General features: G+C 43.0%; 1 long non-coding RNA gene across 1 annotated transcript; it reads left to right on the forward strand.

Annotated features, from left to right (window-relative positions):
• The first annotated feature begins 237 nt into the window (after positions 1 to 237).
• On the forward strand, positions 238 to 7,096 carry LOC141350087 (uncharacterized). The gene is made up of 2 exons (XR_012358050.1): positions 238 to 1,947; positions 5,734 to 7,096. It is a non-coding gene; the product is annotated as an uncharacterized lncRNA (long non-coding RNA).
• Positions 7,097 to 8,158: the final 1,062 nt, after the last annotated feature.

Raw genomic sequence — 8,158 nt, forward strand, 5'->3', positions numbered from 1 at the left:
AAAACGCGCATACCCTTTTCTTTCTATAAATCACAAATGATCTTGAACTTGTGCAAAGCTGAACAGTTTTAGATCTCTGCCTTTATACGATGCCTAATTAATGTCATAAAAGACCACCTGTCAATGTTTGTACCTGTCGAGCAGCAAGAATGGCTTATATTTCCAAAAACCTGCAGCAATCGGACAAAAGTAAAAGTGCACACATCTGTACAGACCCTGACGTGGCGCTATTCACTGTAGTGGAGGACTTTTATTATGCTTTTATTTTCATATTATTATGTTTCATTTTTCATCCTATTTTTCATTTTTTAATTACAATCATAAGCTCATAAATTGTGATTCATATGGAGATCATGTTTTTCTGCTAACGTACAGAATTATGCTCTTTCTGTCTTTTGAGCAAAGTACAATGTCCAAGGACTTAAACATCATGTACTGAGAACAAGACATACGTTTTATGATTTCACTAGATTTGTGTTTAGCTGTTTATGTTCTTAATCACTGACAAATTGAAAGTTATCTTCTAAATGACGTAGAAACTGATGACTACACATGTTTCAGCATCTTACTATAAATGTGTGTTCAACCTTGTAATCGGGGCTCTTAGGTTTTTAAACTTCTAGCACCATGGGGGTGAGAGCCTATTCTGCAGAATATATAAAATTCAGACAAAGAAAATTCTGTCGACAGTGTGTCTGTGTGATCCTTGACTTTGACTCTTAGTGAGTATTATTTGATGCGGCTAAAATTCCACAACAATAATGGCGACGAGGATGCGGATTCCACAGCTGAAGACTCCAGAAGGTTTGGGAGAGACTGACTGATCACCCCTGAGACGAGAGGTCTCGGGCTCCGTACCCCAGGCCTAAGGGAAGGGAGAGTCTCAACCATTTCTGGAGTCAAAGCTGACGGAATCTGGAAAAGAACCGTTGTGGTGGCATCTGAATAGATAATACGGTAAGCGTTATTTCGTTCATGACCATGGGTCAGGGTAATTCGAAAGGGAGTACAAAGTCAATGGATCTGGAAAATGGTGTGTATGCTCGAGTGATCAAATCAAAGGGCACGGGGGCGTTGGAAAGCGTAAAATCTGGGAGAAAAGGTATGATTTTCCTCCTAAAGGAACACTGAGTGTAAAAGCACTCATTTTATTAAGGGAAAAATCATTGCGGATGGCAGAGAAATGAGAGCACAGAGTAAGATAAAGACCAAGGACGAACTGACTCAGACTAAGTCAGAGCTAAACATTAAGCAAATGTTTTTCCTATATCAGATTCATTACATGATGAACCTAACTTTCTTTTTTTTCCTCCTCCCTATGCACCTGCACGTACCCCACCTGGGGTACATTTCCAATACACAAGGTACCGCTTCTGGACGATGACCTCCAACCCCCTCCACAACGTCGCCCTCCACCACCACCTGCTCAACAAATCGCACAGATACAACAGCCAGCATGACAAGCACCACCTTCTGCACCCCCGCCACCGCCGATGCAAGAACTGCCACGTGGACCAGAATCAGAGATCATCCACATCCTTGACAGCACTTTTGAAGAGGACAAAGATGATGTTCAGATAAAGACGGAACGGGAGGCAAGGCCTAAGGAAACAGCAGAGAAGCCGTTCACCAGAGAAACAGCTATCTTCAGCTTTTGCCAAGATAGGAGAATGGGCACAGCCACAACATAACAACGCAATTTCTCTTCGCAAGGACAACGCTCCCGAGAGAACGGGCAGCAGAGAGAATGAGAGAAGAGGAGAGGAGATCCGAAAGAAAATGTTTGCTGGTATTGCGGACAGAAAGGACATTTGAAAAACTAATGTTTCCATTTCCTGAAAACTAAAGGGACACCGGAATCCCAAGGGAGCGCGGGAAACCTGCCGGTGTGTAAAGAAAGGGGCGACTGAAGCCAGGAGGGGGAAGGGGAGCATCGTACAGAGGCGGGTAAGTCCAGTCTTGTTTTTTCTGCGGTTCAAATGCCATATTATCTGCTTGCTGATTCTGATTTTTCTGATGTGTGTGATAGGGAAAGAAATGCTCTGTGCAATGAAGGACTTGCTTTGCTTGAAATTGACCGAGAGGCATACGCTAAATTGCCTCTCGGAGAAATAATGGTTGAGGGACAGGCGTTTGTTGTTTTATGGTAGACTCTGGATGCAACTAACTCTGTCATACGCAAAGATGAATTCCCATTTGTCACCTTGAGTGGGCAGTTTAACTCATCTATGAGTGCTACGGGGCATATAGTGAGGGAAGAATTTACTGCTCCACTCTGTTGTATGCATGACGGTAACGAGTTTATGCATATGTTCCTCTTATCTGACGCGTGTCCGGTAAACCTCATGGGGAGGGATTTGATGTGTAAAATTAATGCTAGCATCTTACGTAACAACCAAGGCCTGAATATTTCTTGTTGGGATCCCAGAATGTCATCTATGTGTGTGTCTATGTTGTATGTGTATGAATGGGCCTGTGTATGAGTGAAGAGTTGCATGCTGAAGGGAAGATAAGATTGCCACAAGCCAGCGAGGTCATTCCAGCTGATAACATGCATTGCACAGCTCATAGAAATGGTTCTCTGTAAAAACAGAAGGTTTGACTATAACCCATAAATGCTGGAATGACTCATGGTGTGTGGCACTCGTTCAAATTGACAGAAAAGCAAGAACAAATTTTTGATGTTGAAAATTCGGTACCCCATGTTTCCATTGCAAAAAAAATACCAGTCAGCCATGGGAAAAAGCAGGTGAATTTGCAAAGGCCTGTAGCGAGGCTGTTGATTGGGAAATGTTGTCAGATAACGTGCAGTTCTCAGAGCAGATAACGGCACACAGGAGAAGTTGTGTTTCTTTTTTCATTGCTGAGAGAGAGAGCGTTGTAATACAGAAAGCTGTTTCTGCAGATTCAAATTTACAAAACATTTTGCCAGCACACATGACGTGTGCTAGCATTGATTTACCGCAAGAGGTTCTTGACAAAGTACCTGACTACCTGTGGGCTAAAGATAAATATGATGTGGGTTTGATTAAAGGGTGTGAACCAGTAGTTATCACCCCAAAGAGTGATTACAGACCATGCAAACCTCAATACCCTCTGAAAAGGGAGGCGCTTGAGGGAATAAGGCCAGTATTTGAGGCCTTATTGGAGAAAGGGATAATTGTTCCCTGCCCAAACTCACCTGTGAGAACACCCATTTTTCCTGTACAAAAGGTCAGAGATGCAGGTCAGCCCACAGAGTGGAGGTTTGTTCAAGACCTCCAAGCAGTAAATGCTGCGGTGCAGGTAAGGGCACCAAACGTGCCGAACCCGTACACAATTCTCTCACAGATACCAGCTGACGGCCAGTGGTTTTCAAGTGTAGTGGATATTTCAAATGCATCTTTCAGTGTTTCCTGTCCATCCTGATAGCCAGTTTTCGTTTACTTTTACATTTGAGGGGTACAGCGAGAGCCCCACGATTTACAACTTTGCCTTGCATTGTTCATTACAGACACTTGTGTTGGATGATGATGTTGCTTTATTGCAGTACGTGGATGACCTCTTGGTGGCGGCACCGACTCAGCAGTCGTGCACTGACAACACCATACGGCTGCTCACTCATCTAGCTGAGGAGGGCCACAAGGTCAACCCCAAGAAGGTACAGTGCTCTGTCCAGAAAGTAACCTTTCTAGGACACGAAATTACACCAATGGGTAAGTCTCTCTCTCCAAAGAGAATAGAGGCGATTGCTAACATACCAAAACCCATTACAAAGAGACAAGTAATGTCATTTTTGGGTATGACATCTTATTGCAGGACTTTTATTGCTAACTATTCTGAGATGCAACAACCATTGCATAACATGATTTATGAAAAACCTTTTGCACCATCAGAGAAGATAAGATGGACAGAGAAGGCTGAAAGGGCATTTGTGGAACTAAAACAGACATTACAGCAGGCACCCACTTTGGGGCTGCCATATAAAAAAAAGCCTTTTGTTCAAATGGTGGATGAAAGAAATGGCTGTATGACATCTGTTTTGTTGCAAGAACATGGTGACAAGGTGAGACCAGTTGCATATTTTTCAGGTCGTCTTGATCCGGTGGCCAGGGGCCTACCGGGATGTCTCAGGGCAGTGGCAGCTGCAGAGAAAGCTGTAAAGCCAGCAGTGAGTTTGTGGGATACGCACAGCCGCGTCTGTTGGTTTCCTCACTATGTGTCTCATATACTGCTTGAACAGCGCACATCTCACTTGTCTGCAGCAAGGTGGCTGCGTTATTCCTGTGCATTGTTACAAATGTCTAATGTCACAGTTGAAAGATGTACAGTTCTGAACCCGGCGACATTGTTACCTACACCTGATGAAGGTACACCATATTGTTGTTTGTCTGCCCCACGGGAAGTATGTACACGAAGGCCTGACCTGGCTGACACACCCATACCTAATTGCACCCTCACATACTATGTGGATGGGTCCTCTTCCAGAGATGACAGAGGTATAATCAGGGTGGGGTGGGCAGTTGTGTCTGACTTTGAAGTTTGTAGAATCCGGATGCTTACCACCTGACAAATCTGCACAGGTGGCTGAATTGCATGCACTAACACAAGCTTATAAAATTGCTACTAATCAATCTATAACCATTTACATTGACTGCTTGTTTCTCTTTTAGAGGAAATTTTACTCCTTTTCCAAATAGCTGTGTGTAAATGCAAAGCACACACCAAGGAACAGGACGTGGTCTCGAGAGGCAATGCACGCGCGGACGCAGCGGCAAAGCAAGCATCTCTCATTTCTACTAACGTTGATTTTTCTCTTACACAGATTTCCCAGGAAAAGGAAGCTGAAACAGCACAGGAGTCACTAATAAGCATGCAAACATTTTCTCTCCCAACAGAAATAGCTCTATGGAAATCGTGTGGAGCTACCAAAACTCCTGAAGGGATTTGGATGGGTCCAAATCAAAAACCTTGCTTACCTAAACACTTTTATTCCCATTTTGCTAGGTTGACACATGGCTTAGACCATGTGTCCAAAGGAGGAATGCTGACAGCCATGGGACAAAATTGGTTCACAAAGGGTTTTTCTCCTGTAGCACAGAGACATTGTGAAAACTGTCATATATGTCTGGGTAATAATGTTGCAAGAGGGGTAAAAACTGCACCTGTGGGGCATCCCATTCCTGAGGGACCATTCACACATGTAATGATGGATTACATTGAATTGACACCAGCAGAAGGTAAACGTTATTGTTTGGTGATGACAGACATGTTTTTCGAAGTGGACTGAAGCCACGCCCACCAAACATGCAGACAGTGCTGGGGTGACAAAAATGTTGTTGAAAGACATTATTCCCAGATGGGGAATCCCAAACAAAATTTCCAGTGATAATGGAGCACACTCCACTGCTCAGGTGGTGAAAGATGTGGGTAAATTTTTGCAAATCAATTTGACCAATCACTGCGCCTACCACCCACAAAGTGGAGGTGCAGTGGAAAAAGAGAATGGCACCATCAAGGCAAAACTAAGCAAAATGTGTGAAGAAACAAAATTGAATTGGGTTCAGTGCTTACCACTGGTACTCATGTACATGAGAATGAGGGTCAGAGACTGAACAAAATTGTCTCCTTTTTGAAATACTTTTGGAGGGGTGGGAGCCACACAGGGCGACAGGTGATACCCTTCGAAATGAAAATGACATGTTGCAGTATTGTATTTCTATGCCTTCTATCCTTCAAAATATCTCAAAACAGGTTAAAGCAGCACTACCACGCCCCGCAGAGGGACCTTTGCACAACATCAAACCAGGAGATTTCGTGTTGGTGAAAAACCTGAGGAGGAAATCCTGGAAGGCGAGACGGTGGGAGGGGCCATTTCAGGTTCTGCTGACGACCCACACCGCCGTTAAGGTCGCGGAGCGTGCCACCTGGGTGCACTCTGCCCATTGCCGGAGGGTTGGTCCAGGACTGCAAGTAACCAAAGGGAGGACGACTAGTCGACTGCTATGGACCACTTTTCCGCATTGGAGGGAGCCACAGACCCCTGTATCCTGCAAGTTTGTACGAAGAACGATACGAGAGAACTGCAACAGCTCACAAGGTGTTGGAGGACGACTCCAGTATTCTGGGTTTGGTTTGGACACACGCACACAACATTTTTTATGTGGGAAAGGTGCACGACGCATGCACCTTAATAACTGTAATTACATCACCATCTTTGAGACCCCACATTAATTTAGACACTAAGGTAATTTCATTTGAACAACAAAGCATAATAGCTTGGAACGCTTGCACCGTGTGGTCCTACCAAACCCAAACCTACAAAGGAAATTAATCAACAAGGGCTCACGACCCCAACTCTAACTGTGCTCAGGGCTCACGACCCCAACTCTAACTGTGCTCAGGGCTCACGACCCCAACTCTAACTGTGCTCAATCCGGAATCATCAAGGGCTCACGACCCCAACTCTAACTGTGCTCAATTTCTTCAAGAAAACGAACTATTTTTCTTCTTTCAAAAATGAGTTTCATGATCATACTATGTGTGTGTGCATTTTTGCTTTTGCAACTGCACAGAACTATGTGTACACTATGGTTAAGGGTAATAACCAGAGCTACGTAACGATGACAGTAAATGAAGTTATGAATAAATCATAAAAAGGGAGGAGTGTAGTGGAGGACTTTTATTATGCTTTTATTTTCATATTATTATGTTTCATTTTTCATCCTATTTTTCATTTTTTAATTACAATCATAAGCTCATAAATTGTGATTCATATGGAGATCATGTTTTTCTGCTAACGTACAGAATTATGCTCTTTCTGTCTTTTGAGCAAAGTACAATGTCCAAGGACTTAAACATCATGTACTGAGAACAAGACATACGTTTTATGATTTCACTAGATTTGTGTTTAGCTGTTTATGTTCTTAATCACTGACAAATTGAAAGTTATCTTCTAAATGACGTAGAAACTGATGACTACACATGTTTCAGCATCTTACTATAAATGTGTGTTCAACCTTGTAATCGGGGCTCTTAGGTTTTTAAACTTCTAGCACCATGGGGGTGAGAGCCTATTCTGCAGAATATATAAAATTCAGACAAAGAAAATTCTGTCGACAGTGTGTCTGTGTGATCCTTGACTTTGACTCTTAGTGAGTATTATTTGATGCGGCTAAAATTCCACAACATCACTTTTCCACGTCAAAGATGTTTTTTATAAATGTGGACTTTGCCGTGGATTTTTGTGTATGCACACTTTACAATCAAATCTGTGCGTACACACGCTTTATAAATGAGGCCCCCGGTGGTACCCATATATACACCAACAGAACGCTGGTGATTTTGCTGTGTACAGTAGGTAGTTTGGTAGAGAGACGTTTGAATAAATGAGTGTTTGCGTTTGACAACGCGATTGACAACAACACAAGTGTAATTGTTACTCAGCCTGCCCTGTGTACAATCATTTTCTTGTCCATTTCCCCTCACGGATTCCTGCAGCTAAGTTTGGATGTACATTTACATTCCAATAAAGGTTATGATAACATGCCTTTGACTTTCTGCACCAATAAAATACTTATAGGCAACTAGTCATCATATCTTTTGCGGCATGCAACACATATTAATGCTCAGTAGTACACATATATGGTTCTTTAATGTATTTGGATTGTACTAAAATGCGTTCATTTTGAATGTGCATATATGCGATCGAAACAGGTAGCCTAGTGCATCCCAATTTAACATTTTAATATAACACTATAGTCATTATGGCCTTTAGAATTTTTTTTTTTGAGGAGGTGGGGTAGTGCACAATAGGACCCTGTGGTGCGGCCTAACATTACTTCCTTACATTACTTTAATACTTTAAGTAGTTTTGAAACCAGTACTTTTAGGGGTTGTACACACAAAAACGCGGCTGAAAATGCCTGGAGGACGCCGAATGCCAGCTGTTTTTTCAGCTTAGAGCCAGCTTTCTTCAGCCGAGCGCTTGGGTAGCTGTGATACTTGAGCTGTGAGCCAGTTGGTTATTGTGATACTTGTCCTGCCCCTCCTCCACTGTGATTGGATGGGCGTTTGAGAACTGACATTGACGAGCGGAGCTTTTCACCCAAAGTTTAATATTTTTCAACTCTCGAGGCTTAGTGCGGAAAAACCACCGAATGCCTGCTTTCAGCGCAGA

This window comes from Misgurnus anguillicaudatus, chromosome 16 (assembly GCF_027580225.2).
Source record: "Misgurnus anguillicaudatus chromosome 16, ASM2758022v2, whole genome shotgun sequence".
NCBI classification, from domain to species: Eukaryota; Metazoa; Chordata; class Actinopteri; order Cypriniformes; family Cobitidae; genus Misgurnus; species Misgurnus anguillicaudatus.